The sequence below is a fragment of the Heterocephalus glaber genome, unplaced genomic scaffold, assembly GCF_053883595.1.
Source record: "Heterocephalus glaber isolate CG9 unplaced genomic scaffold, H.glaber_assembly_v1.0 deba00001444, whole genome shotgun sequence".
NCBI classification, from domain to species: Eukaryota; Metazoa; Chordata; class Mammalia; order Rodentia; family Bathyergidae; genus Heterocephalus; species Heterocephalus glaber.
The window spans coordinates 13,692,838-13,716,543 of NW_028258297.1; the positions used below are offsets into that span (position 1 = coordinate 13,692,838).

General features: G+C 36.7%; 1 protein-coding gene and 1 pseudogene across 6 annotated transcripts in view; both read left to right on the forward strand.

The window, feature by feature from the left end:
• Lmntd1 (lamin tail domain containing 1) overlaps positions 1 to 23,706 on the forward strand; it is a 349,980-nt gene that overhangs the window by 300,598 nt on the left and 25,676 nt on the right. For 5 of the 6 annotated variants that reach the window (XR_015452323.1, XR_015452321.1, XR_015452320.1 and 2 more), the window contains one exon: positions 21,520 to 21,696. The exons of the other annotated variant lie outside the window; for it this stretch is intronic. The gene's annotated coding sequence lies outside the window, so the exon portion shown is untranslated. The remainder of the gene's footprint in view (positions 1 to 21,519; positions 21,697 to 23,706) is intronic. 6 annotated transcript variants of the gene reach the window in all.
• On the forward strand, positions 2,569 to 21,513 carry LOC147827480 (ESF1 homolog pseudogene; annotated as a pseudogene).

Genomic DNA, 23,706 nt, shown 5'->3' on the forward strand with positions numbered 1-23,706 from the left:
AAAAAGACTTGGAACATTTAATTTCCATGAGTCTCACTCAGTTTCATCTGTGAAACTAAAGTATCACTGAAATCACCATTTTCACAGCCTTGTGACTTAACAGTAGAAGTCCTATATGCATTTGATTTTTCCTCATTAGAAATATGTGACAATCTGTTACTATACAGCTTTCATAGTCCAAATCTGAAATTTTTATTTTCTACTGAACTATTTAAGACAGTTATATTGGGCAAAAATAATCATCTAATAGCAAAAGAATGGTTTGGCCAATATGCACATCACGATTCCGTGTATAAAATAATGGTAGTAATACTACATTTATATAAATTGCCATATGTATAACACCAAATATCCATTCTGGCCAAGCAGCCTATGTGTTTAAATTTAATATTTATCAAGCCCAAATTCTACTTTAAACATTATAGAATCAACTTCTGGAGTGTAAAAATAAATCTGAAGTATTATTTGTTTGCTTGTTTGTTTTTGGTTTTTTGAGACAGGGTCTTGCTATGTAGTTCAAGCTGGCCTGGAACTCACTATGTAGTCCAGGCTGGCCTCAAACTCACAGCGATCCTCCTGCCTCAGCCTCCCAAGGGCTGGAATTACAGGTGTGTACCATCACACCCACCTAGCTGAAGTGTTATTTTTTAAAACTTTACTGTGAGTATAATTATATTACCAAAATTAGGCAAACTGTCAAAATTTGGTGTTGCAGTTCAGGAACAAAAACTTCTTGGCACTTCAGCTGTGAAGATTGTTTTTATTATTTTGGGGGAAGGGTTCTAGGAATTGAAGGCCAGGCTTTGACACATGCTAAGAATATGCTCCCCACTGAACTATACCTCAACCCTGTTAAAATTTAGATTTTACATCAGTGTTACTGGGGAGGAGAGTCCACTCCTTTCAAGTGGAGCATGCCACAGTATCACTTGCCTTTTTTGTGTGTAGAGCAGAAAATACTTTTCAGTAAAATGTTTTCTGGAAGAAGTTTTTTACCTTGGATTCATAGCTTGGGTAGGTCTCAAAAATCCTTTATGGTTGGTAGTATTTAACAATTATTTTAACAATCTGTAAAGAGTATTTTGGTAGGCATACAACTATTCTGTCTTTCAAAAGCCAAGTTTAGCTCTGAACCTGAAGCCCAATAGTAAATTTTGATTGAATACTAAGGCTGAAGCCAAACTTCTGTGTATACTCAATTATATAGGTATGTGTTTTTTAAATTTTTTCTCAGAGACATTATTGTATTTTTTAAAACTAGACTTTTACAAAATGAAACAGTAAACTAGAACTTATTTTTCAGAAATCAAGCTATGGAATTGTGTTCTTTAATACTTTCTGAACCAAAATTTACCTAAAAGCAAGCTTTTTTTTTTTGGTACTGGGGATCAAACTTGGGTCCTTGTGCTTGTGCAGCAGGCAGCGAAACCACTGGGCTAAATCCCCAGCCCCTTCAAGCTTATTTTTTAACCATGGGAAAAGATAAGACTATCTCTCTGTGAAGACAACAGTATATGCATATTTGAGGGCTTGGCTCCTCGGATAAGTGGCTTTCTTTGATGGAGAGACTGTGGGCTTTGTTTGCATCCATACACTCTATATTCAAATTTCAACTCAACCTTTTTCTGATTGACTAATCTTGGGAAACTTACTTATTTTCCAGTCTATTGGTAGCTTCATCTATAAAACTGAGGTGATTAAAAACTACTTTTCAGGGGGCCGAGGATTTAGCTCAGTGGTTCCACTGCCTGCCTCAGAAGCGCAAGGTCCCAAGTTCGATCCCTGGAACCAAAAAAAAAAAAAAAAAAAAAAAAACTCTACTTTTTACTTTTCAGGGTTGTTGATAATATTAAAGTTAATCAATGTATAACATAGAGTTCATAACTAGTAATATACATGGTCTCTTCCTCAGAGGAATGTGTTGAAGTATAAAACTGGAGAAGCTCAAGTGTTACCATGCCTTTGCTAAGCAAACTCAACAAATAGCTAGGCGCCTCTTTTGTTATTTCTTTAATCTCATGCTCAATGCTATGCCTGTCCACATAATGGAATTATTTGTAGGTCAGAAATGTCCAGGCTCCTGAGATGAAAGGGCTGTAACACAGAGAAGTGTTATTCTAATCAGTTCTTTCAGCCACCTCAGAAATGCACTGAACAGAGAGGCTTAATTTCACCACTCTCCTCTCATTTTTTCTCTTGAGCTTTGAGGAGAGAAAAAGACAGCTCAGATGGCAGTTGGATTCAGTTCTTTTTTGTCACTAGAGAGCTCAGAGAATTGGACCAGAGCAGCTACATGCCAACCATTTCTCTATGCCCAGGAAAATCCCAAGACTCCTCAACACACCAGTCAAATCTCCAGAAAAATGGGAGAGCGAAGCAGCACTTAGCGGGGGGGAGGGCTGGAATGCTTCCCATTCTGCATAAATTAAAGTTTCTTCCCTTTAAAGTTCAGTCCCTGACCTATAGTTTGGGAGAACTGGAAATGTTTCTATTACAGTTATTATCAACAGTGATTTTATTGTTACATTATACAAAGATGTTTCTTATCTTGAAATAGAACAAATGAAGTATAAGAAATGATCCTTCAAAGTAAAAATATGCCTTTCATTTTTCTAGAAAAATACTTAGAAAATGGAATAGCCATCTAAGACAAAACTTAATTAACTACCGCTCTTAGAAAAAGAGGGACCAGAGATCTAGCTCAGTGGCACTGCGCCTGCCTCACAAGCACAAGGTCCTTAGTTCGATCCCCGGCACCACGAAAGAAAGCGGCGGGGGGAGTACAATAGATTGAGCCCATCTCTTTCTCCTGTAAAATGAATCATTATTTTTTTCCTACCTATGGGTGGGCCATCGCTTCTCTCCTGTGAACCAAGCCCAGACTTTCTATAAATTCACAAATTCCACAGATGTCCACTCCCCAAAACACATAAATATTCCCAGCTCCAGAATATAATGTGCCTCTCCCTCGAGGGCCCATTCTATTTTTTTGGAATATGTACTTTCAATTCTGCCTAATAAACTTCTCTATGCCTCTCAAAAACAAACAATCAAGCTTAATTAAGTGATTTAATGATCATTTTCAGGATTTTTTCAAAACAATCTCATTTATGATTCACTTTTGCAGTTTTTATGCTGAGTGGCAGTTATGTCTTATTTAATTGATTTGTTCATTTATAAATTTGCTACAATTGTATCATCTTTTAGTTTGGATTTCACAAAATACTAAGAATATGTTTTAAGTGCTGGGAGAAAATGAGAATACTTAAAAGAGCTGGAAGCATTCTACATCTCATGCACGATGCCAGCACAGCCAACAAGCCAATAAAAGAAAGATGAAATTCAGTGCCTGCAAAGGGTCATTCAGCCACACATGGCAGGAAAGGGTAAAAGAGAAGGGCCTGGACTGGTTACATTCCTCTCCCGCCTCTGCAATGCCCCATCCATCCGAGCTCTTTGACTAACACCGCAGTATTTGCACCTACTTTTTGGAGGATCAGGCAACGTGGGTTTCCTTTGCCGCACTACCCTCCACCATGACTTTCCATGAGTCTCCAAAGAGATAGGGCTTCCTTCCTCTCCAGAGGAGTCTCCTACTGGGCCCTGATCTCACCCTTTCAATCTTCCCTAGGTTCTTGCTCTGCATCCATCATTCTTTTATGATGGTTCGATCACCCTTGCTGCCTTAATGAATTTCCTGACTTATAAACATGGTCTACCTTCCCCATCCCCAATTTAGTGTCCTACCTGTTTTTCTACCTTTATTACCAAAGCTTCACTATAAACAAACAAAAAAGTCCCTGTGTCCTCTGCTCAACTAAGACAGTTCTTCCCAAGATCCCCAGGGGCCTCCCCAAATACAGGCCCACTGGCTCTTCCACTGTCCTTCCCTCTGATTCCGCAGCGTGAGGCGCTGTTGACACTCCCTGCTGTACTTCTTCCTTGAAGTGTTAGACTACCCTGACAGAACCTTCGACCTCAAACTTTTCTTCTGCTCATTAAAGGATGTGCTGCTCTTATCTTGGTCTTTCTTGGCCTTCTTTATATCTCACCTCTCTTTGTGTTCTCTTTTGGACAGCTTATCTATTCAACTTTTTTGACTTTCTACAAATGACTTCAAATATGTGGTTCCAATCCTGACTTCTTCCCAGTTCAGCATCTGAATTTCCAATTGCCTGCAAAATCCCTCCATATTCCATAATTTCAAATTTTGCATCTCAAATTAAAATAAAGCATCCCATCTTAAAACTCTCTCATTTAGCCTGTTTTCATTTCTAGCCTGCAAGAGCGTTTGAGAGTACATTCAGTTCTTGCCTTTCTCTATTAATTTAATTGGGGGAAAAAAAAAGACTGAAAGCAGAATGACCTGTGTTGAATCTCTTTTGTGCTTCTTTCTAGAATTGTGACCTCAGCCTAATTGCTTAACCTCTGAGTTTCTTCATGTGAATTAATCAGGTACTTATATTTACCCAGTGCAGATTTTGGGCACCAAAATTATGGACATGCAGATTTTTTCTACGTCTTACTTTTCTTGGTTTTACTTTCAAACAGTCTCTTGCCTTAGCATCTTCTCTCTCTCGATGTTACTGACATTGTTACACCTTTCTTTCATGTCTGTTTACCACTTGCCTAGATGATTACACCTCTCTACAGATAGTGTCTTGCCTGCACCATTTCTCAGCCTTCTACCATCTTCCTTATTGCTGCTACCATTTTCCCAAGAGCACTGTTGCAATTCTGTGATGCCACATGTCATCCAGAACAGAAGGCAAACTTCCCATTTGGTATTCAAGTTCTTCTAAAGCCTGGACTTTTTTCAATCTTACTACTATTGATGCAGCTCCCCGAGGGCCAGCTTTTGACATCCTTTACTTTCCTACCTCCTTATCTTTACTTGCTTATGCTTTTTTGCAAACTTGTGGCATCCTAGAACCTCATCAGGCCACATGGTCATGGGACTCACTTTATCAAAACAGAACTTGAGAATAAACCACAAGGTCGAGGCTTCAATTTAATTTGAAACTATGTTCCAGGAACACTTCTAAGAGCTTTGGAAGTACTAATTCATTTAATCCTTATAATAAATACATGTTAGGTACTGTTAAGATCCTAATTCAAAAACGTAGGAAATAGAGGCGCATTCAAAAGAGTCATGAGAGGTGCCAGAAATCATAATAAATAGCAAAGTCAGGCTTCAAATACAAATAGTCCAGATAGTTTAGAGTTTGTGCTGTTAACTAATCACATTGCTGTCTCTCCCCAAGGTTTACTAGGAAAACACCAGGGTAAGCAGTTCCAACCAAGGTTAGCAGTCTTAAGTGAAGCTAGAAACCAGTTCAGGAATAAGCAGATGAAGAATGAGATTCATTGATTCATGAGGAGCTTCACGGTAGACAATTGCAAAATGAGCAGGCAAGGAATATTGAGCCAAGTTCAGGGGTTCATTACCACATTTAACAAAGCAACCATCACTTCTGTTACAGTCAATCTGGGGGCAGTTAAGTTTGTTTTGTTAACAGTCATTTGTGTGTCCCTGTGCCCCATGAGATGTGAGCTTCCAGAGAGGAGGAACCACATGTTCCTAACTTTTGTTGCCTCTACAGTACCTGACATGACAAATATCAAGTCCCTATGTGTGCTTGGAACACTGTAGGATTGGGAAACTTCAAAGTTTTTTCCCTCAGACTTGATTCAGTCTGATTTCATCTGCTGACTGTTTTTGTACAGGATGTATGCTTGCCAGGAATTGTTTCTAGTCTTTACAGAATCTGTACAAGTCACCTTAAAATCATAGGGCTGCCTCAAAATGAATTAGGGTTAAACTTTAAAGAACTGACTCTAGAGAGTGTTAATTAGAACTGCAAATTCATCACACAGATTGCTTTTCCATTTGGTGAATCAAAGCTTATCCCGAAGAAATTGCTGCATTTGGCTCAATTACAAGTGTGAGTCTTATCCCTTTCTGTATTCCCTCTGGTATCTTGCACAGTCTCTAAATATAGTAGATATTTGTTGTACATGCTAGATGAAAGCATGGCCAGTGATAAGTTCACATCCAAGCACTTTCTCTTTTTGTCTTTGAAGTTCAAAGTTGCTTTCCTCAGGAAGAATTTTGGCTGTTAAACCATTGAAGAGTATGGGTTATTTGTCCCAAGTCTTCAACTCTATAGAATTTAATGAACAAGAGTGTTAAAACCTTTACACAAACTAGAGTTCATTCTGTACATTATTGACCAATGCTTTATTTTACCTGGGATAAGAAAAGAGGTTTTTACTAGTTTTCCCTCAATCATATAATCATAGGAATTTTGATATTACTAGATCTACTCTCCAGTCTTCAGGAAGAACTATGTTTACACCTTCCCTTAAGAGATGACAATTTATCTTTTACTATCTGTAGAGACCAGTAACCTGCTGTAGTGTTTAATAGCTCCAGTCTTATTTCTGACCTAACCTTTCTGACATTTCTTTCTCCTTCTCTCTTCAGTGGAGCTTGAGAACAGTGGATAACTTTGTATAATTACTTTGCAAAGCCATTTCTCTTGCTCAAGAGAAGACATTTAAAAATTCAGGAAATGGAATTATTGAATTAAACACCCCTACCTCATGGGCCTTCCTGTACATCAAACATGCTTATAATACAATTTGTGTATACATTGTACCTGAGCTTGGAGTACAAAGATTTGAGACTAAGTCCTGGTTCTAAGTCTTATTAATTGGCTTTAACAGATTATAACATAATATTATGATATTTTGTTTCTTTATAGGTAAAACTGAATGATCACAGAGAATTTTCATTCACCAAACACAGAGATTTTTTTCACCCACTATGAAATAATACACATATGATACACATAAATACTATGAAATAATATACATATGTAAAGCGTGATGGTTGCTGTCTCATGTATAAACCCCCAAACCCCTTTCCATATTTACTTCAGCTGTCCCAAATTCTTTATCTCATATAAAAGGTCCCTATTCTTATGTTTCTTGGGGAATGGGAGCAGGTCAAATTAGCTGTAACACAACGTTACCTAATTATCACAAATGAATAGAAAATTATACTTGCATGCTGACCTTCCCTATGATACTGTGAGTTCTTTAGGACAAGGATTCTGCCTTATTAATCTTTATAGGCTCTACTAATAATGTGTGAGGTGGGAATTTAGCAAATATTTATGGATCCCAAAATTGCCTAATTGAATTATTTATAATTCAATATTTCAATGTTGGGCAGTGACCTGAAGGGAGTCTGGATGTATCCTCCTTCTCTTTTTAAGCTGATAGGCATTTGCTTTCATGTCTCCCAAATACAACATCATAAAGATCCTTAACTTAGCAACAGATAAGCCCCAAACTGAGTAATAGAATATATCCTGGAAACACTCTTTGCCCGGAAGCTGTCTGTTTAGCCTAAAAGAGAGAGAGAAAAAAATGGCAGTCACACAGAACAGTAAGATTAATTATTAGAGAAACCAGTAAGATATTTGAAAAGAGATATGACTGAGGGAAGCAAAGAACATTTAAATGGCAAATATTTTACTCCAGAGACACAGCTAAAGCATCTGAAAATCTTGGGGCCAATTATGTGAACTCTGGAGAGTGTTGGGAGGATAGTTACAGATCTGTGGGTGCTGCAGAAGAATATTTCTTTTCTTTACCCAGCCTCCCAGAACAAGTTCTCATGAATGCCTAAAATATTTGGTGTGGTGTTTCTTAAAGTCAAGTCAGGAGTTTTTTGGTTTTTGTTTTTTCCCTCTTCTTTAAGAGCAACTATTGTCACCTTAATTTTTTTTTATTTGCTTCATGTTAGGGTCTTCTTTTGGATATTTGTAGCAACTTCATAAATTCTTTTAAGTCTTTTAGGTTAACCATATGATTGAAAAGGTTTCCATTTAAAATGCAAATGTTCCACAAGAGATGTAAATAAGAAAATGTTGGTTTCTTCTGTTCTTTTTGTTATCTTGGTCGAACAAAAGAACTACTTGGGTTTACCTACCATGGGCTAGGACAGCAATGAATAGAAATAGTCTCTCCTAAAAATCCTTGGAATTGAGTATCTTTCACCTTTGAGCTAACAAACCTGGTCAAAGAACCCGGGCAATAGCAGACTCACAAAATAATTATTTTCAAGGTGAGAAAGAGGAAAGCTACATGCGGTGATGCGTGCCTGTAACCCCAGCCCTCAGGAGGATGAAGCAGGTGTATGTATTGTGATTTTGAGGCCAACCTGGACAACATAGTGAGATCCTATCTCAAAACAACAGGAACAACAATGAAAGGGAGGCCATGGCCTTTTCTGACTTGTGGGCCACATTGCACCATCTGGACCCAAACTCAGAAACCCCTGACCTGTCAGAGAGACTGCTGCCCATCCTGAATCCAATCTGATAAGCACAGCACTCCAAATCCCGGCCAGGAGCTCCTTTTGCTGTTCCAGTTATCCAGAATATTGACACAGAGGATGTGAACTACAGATTTGGATGACAATTACTCCACAAAAGAAGGTAGATTCTGAGGGACACTTTCCACAGCAAAGAAGACCCCTGATGAAAGACTATCCTCTATAACCTCCGACCTCTTCTAAAAAGTTCTAGATGCCATTCTTACCTGTAGTGCCAATCAGGGAAATAAAGGCAGGATTAAACCTTGTGGCTGGAAATTAACTTGAAATCTATGCTTTGCTTTTAAAGAATGTCATATTTCGTGTTGATCCTAGTAGGAGAAACTTTACAGAATAAGCTATCTGTTAAAGTATTTGTTGAAGCCTTTTTCTGATTTTCCCTGGGAATTATCCTCTTGACACGGATGAGGTTGACCTGAAATCACATCAAAAATTAAAATAATTGAAGGGGCTTTGGATTTAGCTCAGTGGTTCCGCCGTCTGCCTTGCAAGCACAAGGTCAATCTCTGGTACCAAAAAAATAATAATAATAATAATTAAAATAATTGAACATGGTAGTGGTTTAAGAAAACAATTTCCAGTTTCTGCATCACATATGTGGACATTTGCTTACTGTGCTTGTTAAGAAAGGGTTATAGGATAAGGCAGACAAAGGCAGAGCCACTGGGTTTGGAAGCAGTTTCTCCTCAGTGACAGAAGGTTTCTGTCGTGGTACTTTCATGAGAAGAGGCAACTCCTGAAGAAGAACAATGATAGAAGGGACTGTAGGTAGGAAACAGAAAAGAGCTCTTATTTCCATTCTGGCTAGAAAATAAAGAATCTAGGTATCCAGGACAGTGGTTAGTGGTAACCTTCTGCAGGGATGAAAGGAGGCAGCTAGGAAGAATGTACCAGTGCCTCAGAGTAGAACACAAGAGGAAGGTTGTTAAATGTGATGATTAAGCTTAATTGTCAATTTGATTGGCTGGGGAGCCAACAGGAAATGGAGGGAAGTGAGGTGGGGGAGAGTGAACCAGCAAAGTTTCATTTGTTTTTATAGTTGCAGCAGTCACACTGCTGGCTGAGTGAGCTCCGCCTCCTAGCAGACCAGCCCTGGCATGAGATTCTCACAGGAGCACAAACCTTACTGTGAACTGCAAGTCATGGGTGACCTAGGTTGCAAGCTACTTTGAATCATACTGAAACCACCAGCACCCTCAACACCTCACCCTCCACACCTTCAACTCCAACCTCCACCCCAGCCGTGGAAAAATTGTTTTCCATGCACTGGTCCCTGGCACCCAAAAGTTGGGGACCGCTGACCTGTATGATTAGTAAAGCACACTTCTGCGAGTGTCGGGGTGGGTCATGAAGGTGTGACGTTGGAGTCTACATCTGGTACCTGGCTCCTTCTCTGGCACTCTTCCCCTGCTCTGCCTGCTTCCCTGCCACCATAAACAAAGCAGCCTTGCTCCATCATGCCCTTCTGCCATGATGTTCCCACCTTGCAGGCAGATAATCATGGATTGAATCCACTAAAACCATGAGCAAAAATAAACCATTCCTCTTTAAATTATGTTTGTGGTGTACTAAACTACCTTGTTAGCTAGATTTTCTAAATTTGTTACCTTCTTTTTGTTAGCTCTCTCTGTAACCTTGTTAGACAGTTCTGATTTGTCATCTTTATTAAAGATTATATAGAGACCCAATGGATGAGAGTGTTGGATGTGACATGCCAAAGCTTTAACACCAGAGTGGTGTTTTGACCCACTCACTTTTTCAGAGAGTGTAGAGCTGACTGATATTGTAACAATACCTCATGCAGAGGTCTGAGCTAAGAGCCATACAACTAAGTCAGCTCAGATTCCTGACCCCAGAAACTGGGAGGTAATAAATGCTTATTGTTTTAAGCTGCTAAATTTTGAAATAATTTGTTACACAATGATAGATAATGAAAGCATGAGAGTACTGAGGTTTAAAAGTGCAGAAATCATGTTAAAAAAAGAAAGAGACTCAGATCTTTCCCACACGTCTTTTTATCTTGGGGGCTTTGAGTTGGACACTAGGTCAGACACAATATAATGGATTACTTTGTCCTCATCAGATCTTCCAACAAAGAAGGGAAAAGATGCTTTCTTTGGACATTTTCTTCTGCACAACTGCAGAAGACAAAATGGAGTCAGATTGTCATTTGAGAGAGGTTTGGGGAATCCATTCAGAAGAAGAAAGTACTTATCAATGTGGAAGAGGATTTTCCCCAATGTTAGTGGGGAAAGTTGCTTCCTATAAATTTTCCTCCTCAAATAGGAGAGGAGAATGACCATTCAAGGCAAGAAGGGACTCAACTTGTTTTTCACCAGCAGAGTCAGAAGTCATTCAGGGATGGAGACCCAACAGCCAGATATTCGAGGGGGATCCTTTCCAATTTTTCCCTCTTCTGGGAGAAAGAAGTGCACAGAAAGACATCTGTGCTGAACAGCTTCAGGTGTGAACAGCCTTATCTCAGAGGGTGGAAAACTTCAAGAAGTGGTTTAAAATTCCAACTCTGAGAATGTGTTCTCTTATTTTGATTAACCACTAATAGCTGTCAAGTTTGTGTATGGGTGAGATGAATATAAGAATAAATTCAGCTACACATCTTGCTTCAGGAAACCCATCTAGCTGAATAGAAGAGCTCATGAAAGTACTAGAACAAAAATTCAACTTTAAGAGAAATGACCTGAAAAATCAGCCTATGGGATATTCTTGGAACATTGACTTGATTATTTGATAGGAACTGGCTGAGGGCAGGGTAGCTAGTGGTGGGGTTGTGAGCAGTCCAGTGGCTCCCTCAGAAGTAGAGGTGGCAGTCATAGGAGAGAGACAATCTGAGATTTCATGTAAAAAATGATAGGTTAGGAAAGCCCCTTATACTGTAGCCTTGGGAAGGTGATAAGACAGTGAGAGATGAACTGGAAGGAATGGGTAAAAGATACTGTAGAGCATATTGTTCTCCCAGTTGCATCTGCAATTAAAGGGTACTTTGGCACCCATAGGAGACAGGGGAGATGGAGGAATAGGTCCTAAGCAACAATCCATAGGCTGCTTTGGAAGGGAACGTGAATAACCAGAAAGAGAAAGACATATCTGTCCTTCCAGTGTCAAAAGGTGAACTCTAGATTTATTTTTATGAGGGCAAGAGGCATTATATTACAAGGTTCCTCATCTGCTTTCTTTTTTTTTTTTTTTTTTGGTACCAGGGATCAAAATTGAGACCTTGTGCTTGTGAGGCAGGTGGCAGAACAACTGAGCTAAATCCCCAGCCCTTCATCTGCTTTCTTACATTTGCTAGCTAGCCATTTACTTAGACTTTAAACAAAATAATCTATTGATTATATTGTCAAGCAATATGAATGACATGATATTAAATGGAAATAAAAAGTAGGTTACAGATTATAAATCCAATATAATTCTACTTTTGTTTTTATAGAAGCATGCTTGTTAGGTGAAAAGATGCTTAATATTATTCAAGAGAATGCACATTAAAACTACAAATGAGATATCATTGTGTACTTATTGGGATATTTTAAAAAAAAATTTTAATGTAACAATCCCAAGTACCAGGAATGATATAGATACAACAAATAGAATTCTCACTCACTGTTGGTGTGAATGCAACTGAAAAGTGTTTGACAACTTTAGTTTATAAAGATTTTTTTTTACTTTGTAAAGTTGAGGCATTTTTTACATTAAATTTCATATTGTTTATATTTATATTTAGAAATACAAAATTTTATTTTATAAATCCCACTCTTGAGTTTCAAGAAAAATGAAAAAAAATTGTTATATGTGTTTCTGATGGCTTTATTCATAATTACCAAAACCTACTTGTTCAACTGATGGTCACACACAGTGACATATTACTCAATAATAAAAATAAACAAATTATCAGTATGTATAACAGCATGGAGGAAGCTCAATGCATAACTGTAAGGGAACACAGGCTGCATAGATTATGATCCCATTTATAAGCCATTCAAAATAAACTAAAGGAGCAGATTTAGATCAATGGTGGCCAGAGGAAAGAATAAAGAGAGAGGTTGGCACCAAGGGCAAAAGGAATTTTTGTGGGTGCTTGATGTGTACTGTATCTTAATTGGTGGGTGCACACATTACTCAAGTTCTATAATTCATTTTAAGTTTTCTCTTTTGTCAGAGTGATAATATACTTTGTATTATAAATAGGCAGGAATTAAGAGAAATCCTTTTTAGTGTACAGTTCTATAAATAGCTTTGACGAATACATATGGTTATATAATTGCTACACTGGTCTTGCCTTTCTAAATACCATTCTTCACTAAGTAGAACTAGAGATAATTAGAGAAAAAAATAAAAAGCTAATTCCAAGACTCAGACAGGGAAATTCAAGATAAGTTTAGGCTATCTCATGGTTCCAGAAAGATGAATGAATGGTGGGTAGATATCAAAAGGAGTCAGGAGTCAGCTGTAAAGGGCTCCTCACTTGCCAAGTCTTTCACAATTTAAACATCAAAATAAATGATAGCAATGGAATATATGGGGGAGCTCTTTGCTATAGTAGAAAGTCAACAGATAAATAGAAGAAATAGAGCAGTTTAAAATTTCTCAATGGATGCTAAGTATGCCAAACTTTGATGAGGCAAAGAATATTTCCATGGTTTCACAGTGGAGAGATCTAGACAGCACCAATATAATCAAAGATCAAAGTTAATACTACTAGTATTCTGTTCCTTTTGCTATGATTGGTACAAAGTGATGGGCATGCCTTCACTTCTGGGATCTTCCTGACAAAATGCATAGCCTAAATCTAAGCCCAAGGAAAAAATCAAACACAAGTAGAGGGATAGTCTACAAAATAATCCCTGAATTCTTCAAAACATGGTAAAGAAAGGCACAGAAAATCTGAGGGACTCTTCTGAATAAAGGGAGATTAAAGAGACATAACATCTAAATGCAAGGTCAACCTTTGGATTGGAACCTAGATTAAAGGAAAAAAACAACAATAAAGTATATTGTAGGACCATTTGGGTATGGACTATCAGTTGGATAATAGTGTTAAATCAACACCAAATGTCTTGATTTTGATGTTAGGAAATGCATATTAAATTACTTAGGAGGAAAGAGGCATGAAGTCTCCAACTTATGCATTTAAGATAAAAAATATATGCATAAGTAGAAAGAAGGATAAAGAAATTAGAGCAATATGTAAAATACTGGTAAATATTTTAAATATTTAAATATTGGTAAAACTGGGTAAAGTGTATATGGAAGACCCAGGTACTATTTATTGCGGCTTTAGCAAGCTTAAATTTTTGTTAAAATATGAAGTTATAAAAAATAATGTTTGGGATGAAGTTGTTTTGTGCCCGTCATTTGTTTCCAGGGAGGGAGCAGAAACACAACTGGAAATTTTGAAACTATTCAGGAGAGGTTACCAGAATCTTTCCAGGTTCTCTGGATCTTTCTCAAATCTAATGGTACCCTTACTCAGCAATGATGATAACATATATGGGTGTACGTCTCTATGGAAATTTGTGGAGGCTTATATTCAACTGGAAATATGCTGCATTACTGCTTTATTTATATATGCTCTATAATTTTCTATATATTCATACTGTATTATTTCAAATCAAAAACAAAACCCTAAAAGATGACTTATTTGTAAGTGTATGTGCTCTATAAAACTTAAGGTCCCTGTATTTTTCCTGGGCTATTTTTGTAGGACAGAAATGAGACCAGACGAGGCAGGCATGTGTTAATCAGCAGAGGGAAAAAAAAGCTGTATGAGCATCAAGGCTGGAAATATTTCCAAAGTGTCTTTCCACTTATGGCTGAGGATGAGGGGGGACAAGTGGGAGCTTTATGGGTGCTCTTCACCACCCTTAAAGCTTTCTACCACATTAAGTGATTAGGAAAGATCAGTAAGTCAAATACATAAAAGAAGTTTTGCATTACAAATCACATTAGTATGGTGTCATAAACATAATGCAAAATTTGGTACCAAAACATATGGATTTAGGTTTGGCAAACCACTCACTGTCTCTATCCTCAGTTCCTCATCTATAAAAGAACATCATTACATGCCAATAGAAGTGAAGAGTTCTTGTCCAATAAACAAAAGCACTAACCATAAAGAAAAGATTGGTAAATTGGACAACATTAAAATTAAGACTGTCGAAGAGGGATCTGAGATGTCTAGGTTTCTTTGAATTTCTTCAGTAAGACTTTAAAAATGTCATCCAAACAAGAAATAATGGGTGACCAGCGTTTAGGTGGGTTTCAAAGCATCCCAGATTTTGGGAAATGCCAGAAAAGGATCGAAAAGTCAAAATTGACAAGAGATTTCATGCCATGTTTCATGACAAAAACTTCAAATTGGACTATGCTGTTGTTAAAAGAGGACACCCTATCAACCACAGCACTACTGAGGACTTGAGACGTTTCTATGACCTTTCAGTTTCTGATTCTGATCTCTCTAATGAAGATAGCAAAGCATTGAGTCAACAGAAAATAAAGAAGAAACACCACCAGACAAAAAAAGAAATAGATTCAAAAAATGTGATTACAAAAAAGAAAGAAACCAAGAAAGTTAGTCAAAAGGACCCTGGAAATAAAAATGATTTGGATAATTTTGAGAGCAGAAAACAAAAAGCACATGTAAATCTAAGAAGATACATTCAGAAATAAGTCCTAAGAAGGACAGCAAAGAACTTACACAAAAATGTGCAAAAGATAAAAAAGCATTGTTGAACATAGTAGAGACTCTTTTCCCAAAGGAAAACTAAAGACAGACCCAAGCACCTCTAAAATTGTGAAATCTGCCAAGATCAATTGTTCTAAGACAAGAGAAAAGCAGTCAGTGGTTCCATCCATAATAGCAAGAGATGGTGAGGGTACTGTGTCTGACAAAGATGCTCTGGAGGAAGATTCAGACAGTGTTGATGAAATAGGAAGTGACAAGGACTCTGAAGATGAAATCACAGGTGGCGGTAGAGCTTCAGCTGATGATAGAAGTGAAGATGAAGATAGTGAGATGATGAAATTGACAGTGCCCCTGAGCCTGCAAGGGGTAAAAGAAATATAGAAACTAGTACCAAAGATGAAGGTGATTTGGCAGATTTATTTCCAAAAGAACCTAGTTTTGAGCTTGCCTGGGGAGAATTAGATAAAGATGCTCCTCGGGCTGACAAGATTACATGTCAATTAGCAGTTTGCAACATGGACTGGGATAGATTAAAAGCAAACGATTTACTGACTCTGTTTGACTTATTTAAGCCTAAAGGAGGAGTTATTTTTTCTGTAATGATATATCCTTCGGAGTTTGGAAAGGAGAGGGTGAAAGAAGAGCAAGTTCAAGGACCAGTTAAATTATTGAGCATTCCTGAAGATGCTCCTGAGAAGGACCAGACCTCCAGAGAACAACTGAGAGATTATCAGTTCAAATGACTGAAGTACTATTACACAAGAGTGGACTGTGATTCTCCCAAAACAACAAGTAAAATTTATGAGGATTGTGATGGCCTGGAATTCGAAAGTAGTTGTTCTTTCATAGATCTAAGATTTATACCAGATGATATTACTTTTGATGATAAGCCTAAAGATGTAGCCTCAGAAGTGGATTTAACAGGATATAAACCAGAATATTTCCCATCTGCTGCAATGGGAACATCAATGGTGGAGATCACTTGGGATCAGACTGATCATGAAAGAATCACAACACTCAACAGAAAATTTAAAAAGGAAGAACTTTTGGACATGGATTTTCAAGCCTACTTAGCTTCCTCTAGTGAAGATGAAGAGGTGCTAGAAGAGGAACTGCAAGGTAATGATGAAGTCAAATGGAGAAGATGATAGGAAAACAGAAAATTCAGAAGGATGATGAAGAACAAACTGCTAAATATGGGCAGCACTTGCAGGTTATTCAAGAAAAAGAAAAGAAAGGCCAAGAAAATTATACGGAAATGGAAATTAAGTGGGTTCCAGGCCTTAAAGAAAGTGCAGAAGAGATGGTTAAAAAAAATTGGAAGGAAAAGAGAAACTAACCCACTGGAAACAATTTTTAGAGAAGAAGAAAGAGGAAAAAAAAAGACAAAAAGAAACAGAAGCCTCTTGCTGAAGAGGCTAGTGAAGATGAACTTCTCCCTGACGTTGAATTGAATGACCTATACTTTGCTGAAGAAGTTTAAAAAATAGGTTTAAAGAAAAAAAATCAGTGAAATCTGCAAAAGATGCCACATCTCTAGAAGAAGAAAGTGAAATAGAAAGACAAAAGGCTGAAATGGCTTTTGTGATGGATGGGGAGAAGGACAGCAAGAAACACTTGGATTACAACAAGATTGTAGAACACAAGAATCTGAACACAAAGAAGAAATAGGGGCAGGGGATGTAACTCAGCGGAGCAGTGCCCTCCTGGCAAGCGTGAAGCCCTGAGTTCAATTCCTAGTACAGAAAGAATGAAAGAAAGAAAGAAAGAAAGAAAGAGAGAAAGAGAAAGGGAGAGAGAAAGAAAGGGAGAGAAAGAAAGGGAGAAAGAAAGGGAGAGAGAAAGAAAGAAAGAAAGAAAGAAAGAAAGAAAGAAAGAAAGAAAGAAAGAAAAGAGAGAGAAAGAAAGAAAAGAAAGAGAAAGAAAGAAAGAAAAGAAAGAGAAAGAAAGAAAGAGAGAGAAAGGGAAAAAGAAAGGGAGAGAAAGAAAGGGAGAAAGAAAGAGAGAGAAAGAAAGAGAAAGAGAAAGAAAGAGAGAAAGAAAGAAAAGAAAGAAAGAAAGAAAGAAAGAAAAGAAAGAAAGAGAAAGAGAGAGAAAGAGAAAGAAAGAAAGAAAGAAAGGAAGGAAGGAAGGAAGGAAGGAAAAGAAACAGCTGCTGAAAAAGAAGAACTTGTGAGAGGGTGGCTTTGAGGTAAACATTAGCGATGGATGATTTCAGCAATGTGTACTTCCCATTTGTTCAGTTTGGATCCCTCAGATCCTAATTTCAAGAAAATGAAAGCTTTGGAAAAAATCCTTGAGGAGAAAACCTGGCAAAGAGAACAAGAAGAACAACAAATTACTCAGGCAATAAAGAAAAAAGAAAATGAGATTGAAAGGGCAACACAAAAGAAGTCCATTGATCCTGCCTTATCAATGCTGATTAAATCTGTAAAAAATGAAACAGAACAGATTCAAGCAAGAAAAAAACCAGAGTCGAATAACTGGATATCATTTCTTTCTGAATTAAAAATGTGCTCTAAAGTATACAAAAACAGTAGAAGGGATATTGGGAACAAAGCCAGCTTTTTACCTAAAAAATCTTGTTCTGACCATAGTAAAATAACTTTCCATGTATACTTGTACTTAATTGTGGATGATTGGTAGATTTGTACTGTATATTTCCACAGATTAATCATAATTAAATTACCTGAATTACAAGATTTATAAAATGTATATATTTTATGAAGTTCAGTTCTTACAAGTAGGAAGTTACTAGAAATTAGCTTCTTAACAGACTGTTTCCAATTCTGTATAAAATACAGCAGTATTTACTTGTAAGTCTGTAAATGTTAGAGATAGTTTGAAAATATGTATATGTCATACATTCATTTCTCTGGAAGCAAGAGACAGATTTAGATAGTAAAATAATTTATTTTTCTAGCCATATAAGATGAAAGCCAGGAACTCTTTGTTATGTTTAGTAGTTTAGGGAATTAATTTATAAATAAAGTTTTTATATTCTTATTATTTTGTATTACACTGTTTTACTTCATTTATGCATCTCAAGTAAACTACTGTCTGGAGAAAATAAAATGAAGTAAAATAAAATTAAGACCTTTTCAAAGAAGATACCACAAAGAAAATGAATAGTGAGACATAGACTGAAAAAAAAATCTGTAATATAAATAAATGACAAAAAAGTTCTATAAAGCAATACAGGAAAAATATAGTTATAAATACTTCACAGGACACAAAAAAATACTCATTTGGCCAGTAAACACATGAAAATGGACTACATCCCATTGGTAGTAATCAAAGAAATGCAAGTTAAAATTATAGTCAAATAGTACTACTTATCCACCTGAAAGGATAAAATTAAAAGCCAACAGTAGCGATATACTAATGAAAGACCAAGAACTCTCAAATATTGAGGTGTGAATTGATACAAACAGATGAAGGAGATTTGGCATTTCATAGTTGGTACATAATCTGTGACTCAATAATTCCACTGACTTGTGCATATGTGTACAAGAACATTCATAAAGCATTATTTGTTGTTGCCAAACCCAGAACAATTCAAATTTCAATCAATAATAAAAGGATAAATTAATTGTGACATATTTATTCAATGGAAATGCTCCATAGCAATGAAATAAAAATGAACTAGAGCTGAAAATAGCATTAGTATATCTCAAAAACAAACCAGAATAAAAGGAATATCTTTTTTTTTTTTTTTTTTGGTACCAGGGATCGAACTATAAAAGGAATATCTTAAAGGATTATCAAAGAAGCTTGTGCAAAATACCCAGAACTTTTAAACCAAGTTAAACAAAGAAAAACGATAGTGTTTAGGGATGCCAATATGTGTAGCAAAACTGCAAAGAAGTAATAGTTGTAATATGTTAGGCCATGAATGTGGTAACGTGTTACAGAGGTTGGGTGATGGTTGAAAATGACCTGAGGGGAGCTTCAGTGATCTGGCAGTAGACCTTGACTTGGAGGTGCTTACACAGGTAATTATCTTAATTCCTCGGGCTGTCCACATTTTGTGCTAACTGTATGTGTGTTATATCTCATCATGAAGAGGTTAAATTTTATTTAAGAGTTCTATTTGCATCAGTTATATCTACATCAACTGTTTCTTATGAGTTACCTAAGAAATGTAAAGGCATTTTAAAACCATAATGTGCCATATGTTCATATTGTTGTTTATATTAATGGTAATAGGGACATACCCATGAAGGACCAAAGAGCTATCCTTAACCATGAGAGTATTAGAGTAGCACCTCCTTGATTGAAACATCACACTTTCAAGGGCAAAACGGTTATCGGCTGAGAACCCTGTGAAAATGAAGTCATGCTGTCCAGACCAGCTCGGCATCAAAAGTGAAAACAGATGACTTAGCTATTTCCTTTTCTTTTCAAATTTGCTAGTAAGGTTTAGTGACCTAACTTCAGGGCTAAATATGTGAAGATTAAGTCAGAAAACTCAAGGTAAGAACTGAAAACCAAGGAGAAGCATTCTAAGTGAAAAGAAATTACCATGTTTCTTCTGGCTTCTCTGTATAGCTGGCATTTATTTTAAACAATAGCTATTTATTATTATCAAAAACATCTGTAACAAGATTAGTAATAACAGGTAGTAATTATTTATACTAGATTTTAAATATTTTATTTAAAGTCATTTATTTTGAAGATTTAGTGGGATTTTTATTCTGTGTTCTCTACCATGTCTAAAGTTCTATTATCTATAATTAACAAATTAATAACTTAATTTTATAATGCTGCTTGATTCAGAGACATATCTAGAGGTAGGAGTTTTTTTAGTTTTATCATATGTATACCTCCTTGGTCTTTTATACTTTAAATCTAGGAATAATCTGTAATTTTCTCCTTTTTCCCTCCAGAACAACTCACTAATCACCTGGTCTTCCGGATTGCATTTTTGTTTTGCTTTACATGTCTTCAGATTCCGTATTTTCCTCCTTCTCCTGAAAGCATTTTAGTTCACCAAGTCGCCGTTCCCTCCAAGGAGCTATGAAAATGACCTCCTAACTTGCCCTTCCTAACTGGCTTCACTGCTTCTAATCTCTCCCTCTGCTAATTCATTCTCCACATGACACGCTTTTCAAAACATGAGGTTCAATCAAGTCGGTCCCTTTCTTTGAAATCCTGATGGCTCATCCCAGCTTCTAGTTTCCTCTCTTGCCACTGATTCCTCCCCCATCCCATGTCCCCAAGAGCTCCAGAGATACATATGCTACAATTATACTCCCTGAATCTTTGGGCATTCTTCCATTTTAGCCTTTCTGTGCCTGTATAAGAGTCTCAATTTTTTCTGCTAGTCAAATGCCTACCCCTGACATACCTGTAGGTATTCAGGAAGTCTTTTCTGACTCTAAGACTGGGATGTGTTAAGGGAGACTTACCTGGCTCCCCAAGGCCATGAATTGCTCTCTGTTTGGGGATCCCATGGTGATTTGTTACCATCTTGAGTATCCATTTTAATTCCTCAAGAACAGCCTTGTTTAATTGTTCTTTGTATGTGGATAGTACCTAGCACATAGGTAGTGCTCAATAAAATGTAACTCTTATTATTTTTCTAATCTTTATAAGCTATAAATGCAACAGTAGCAAATGAATGAAGGAACTCTTTTGGACAAATCTGGCAATGAGTCCTGTTAGAGGAAAATTGGCCTTTTTATTTCAGCCTTTCCACCGCGGAGCTATTCACTTCCTCTGCCCCAGCTACTGAGCCAGGTACTTAGACATAATGAATACTGGTTCCTCTTTTACACCACTCTATCACATGGTGGAATGAGGGCTACCATGGCTGGGTCTGAGAAAAGTATTTTCCCACTTGCCTTCACTCACAGGAAATGCCTAGAATATGCCATGCATGAAAGATCAGCTTTTCTTTTTTATCCTAGCCTTTAAAACTAGTTCCTTTCATTATAAATGCTCATGAAAGCATTTCTCAGTTTCTCTGTCATTTGACATGAGGTTTTTAAAGTATCCCTCAAACAATGTGTCTTGAAAAAAGAAATTTTTAGTTGTCATGTTGTGGGACTTATCCTCTGTCCCATGTTCTGCATGCTCAGACGGCTGTATTAACCACCACTCGATTAGGTGACGCCAATTAGGTTCCAAAACCATCATGTGACCATGGTGTTAGCTCGCCCCCATTTGAATGAAGTCTTTTAGATTTAAAAACCTTGTAGAAAGTAAATGATTGTAGGTTGTCAAACAAGCTGACTGTCAGCAGTCAGTTTCTAGTAGCTATACAGGAAGTGATAGTAAGAGAACTCCTTTTAAGAAAATAATTTTCCTTCCTTTCTAATCATCAAATTTCGTTACTTTTTGCCCAAATAAAAAAGACTTTATGGAAAACTATAACTATTTAACACACACATTAAATTCTCATTTTCAGGACATATTAAAAATGAGCCAGTGGCACATGTCTGCAATCCCAACACTTGGGAGGCTGAAGCAGGAGGATCACCGTGAGTTTGAGGCCAGCCTGAACTACACAGCAAGCCCTTGTCTCAAAAAAAAACCTCAAATAGATAGACAGACAGACAGACAGATAGATGGATGACATATTCTGGTGAGTTATATTCCTACATCTGCCATTCATAGGTGATCAGCTTTCTAAGATTTAGAGTTGAGAAAATCCATATAACATCATAGCTATGTTTTTAGCAGCAAGTAACAGAAAACCTCAATTAAAATATTTTACAAAGAGATAAGGTGGGCTCTATCACAGTTCAGGTCTACTTCACTGCAATCTCTTGTTTGTGCTTTTCTCTACCTGTTGGTTTTGTCTTCAGTATTTAACCAGGAGAATGTAACAATTCCAGGTGCCAGTTTCACCTACAACACATCGGGTGAACAATACCATTGTTTCTGTCTGTGTGTCACACAGGATGACTTTCCCTGAGCCTGCAGGCAATCATTCACCTTAGAAGAATTACATCACAAATAGTTGCCTCAACCAATCTCTAACCAGGGGACTGAGATCACCATGATTGCTTAGATTCCTCGGAATTCAGCCCCAGAACTAAATTGGTGATGTCAATACCCCTTGAAGACCCAAACTCCCTGGAGGAGGATAGACCCTGAAGCAAACTGGAGTTCTATTAGGACAGAACAAAGGACATCCTTTGATTAGGCAATCAGTATCTGCCACAGAGCCAGAAGGATTCACCATTCCATGAAGAGAGATGGGAAAAAGCCCCAAGTACAAAATTAATAGGCTTCTAACCTATGCCTGAGACTCAACTCTGGTTTTAAACTCATCTTTAATAGTATCCATTATAATTTTACATTAATCACACAAACACTCATTAATATTTTTATTCTATTCCCAATACTTGTTAATAAAAAGTCTGTTAATAAAATTATTGATTACTAAATAGGGCAGCATTCTTCCTTTTCCCCACCAAGATAGTATAAAACCACTAATCTTTGTAATAATGATTTCACAGACAAACTACTGCATGGATCTTGTAATTTACTGAAGTTAATTTGATACATGTTTGGTATCTAATGTTTCATACATAGTGTTAGGAATAAAATATATGTTCTTTAATATTTAGATACTTGACTATTACTTGTATCTTCTAGCATTCTGACATCATGACTTTATTTACTTATTCATATCTGTATTCAGGTAATATTCATCATGAATATATTTTACGCCAGGTCCTACACAAAACTCTGGAAATACAAAGTTTGGCAAAAACAGAATTCTCAAGAACAGAGAGGTGGTTTGCTCAGTAGGCTTAGAAAGTTTATTTAAGGGATATCCATGTTTTCTAAATCAAAACAGATCTACAAAAAACAAAGAATGTAAAAGTAAGTAGATGAACAGGTCAAATTTTCTTCACAGAGAGAAATGGCCTGGTAAGTAACTACCATTGTGTTTTAAGAATTACTGGAGGTGAATTTGCATTTTGCAGGGAGATGTGGGGAATGATAAGGCTTGCTCAGTCCCTACTGCTTTGCCTCCATAGATGGTAAACACTTAATGTGCCCAAACCTATGATATCATCCACCATTACACCTTTGCAAATACTTATCTCATTATCAAATGGGAATAGAAAAATGAAATGGGGTGGTGAGCCCACAGAATTTTAACAAATACAGATCTTTCCAACTTGAAAAAATAACTTTCAAAGAATTATATTTGTGCTTCATAAAATGGAGAAATTTTAAATTAGAGTCAGGGCTTATAGTTTATAATTAGATAATTTTATACAACTTCTTAGTGTTTACTATAGTATTTTTATTCAATGTTTGCTTGAATATTTTATATGAGAAACATAAAGGGAATTCATTTTTCATTCTCCACTTGTAAAAATTACCTATGAAGTGTGCTTCTTGTGTATGTTGAGAAAAATTTAAAGTAAGACCTCAGGGCTAGAAACAAAGATACAATTTTGAAGGTACTTTCCATTGGAAATGCATTCAGACAGCAATTTCTATTTATATGCAAAAAAAAAAAATCTTAAAGTTGCCCAATAGTAAAGCGGGGAAAATTATGTAAACTCACAGGCAATCTAAGTGCATTCTTCATCTCTGATTCGGTTCGGTTCAATTTGATTAAATAAATATA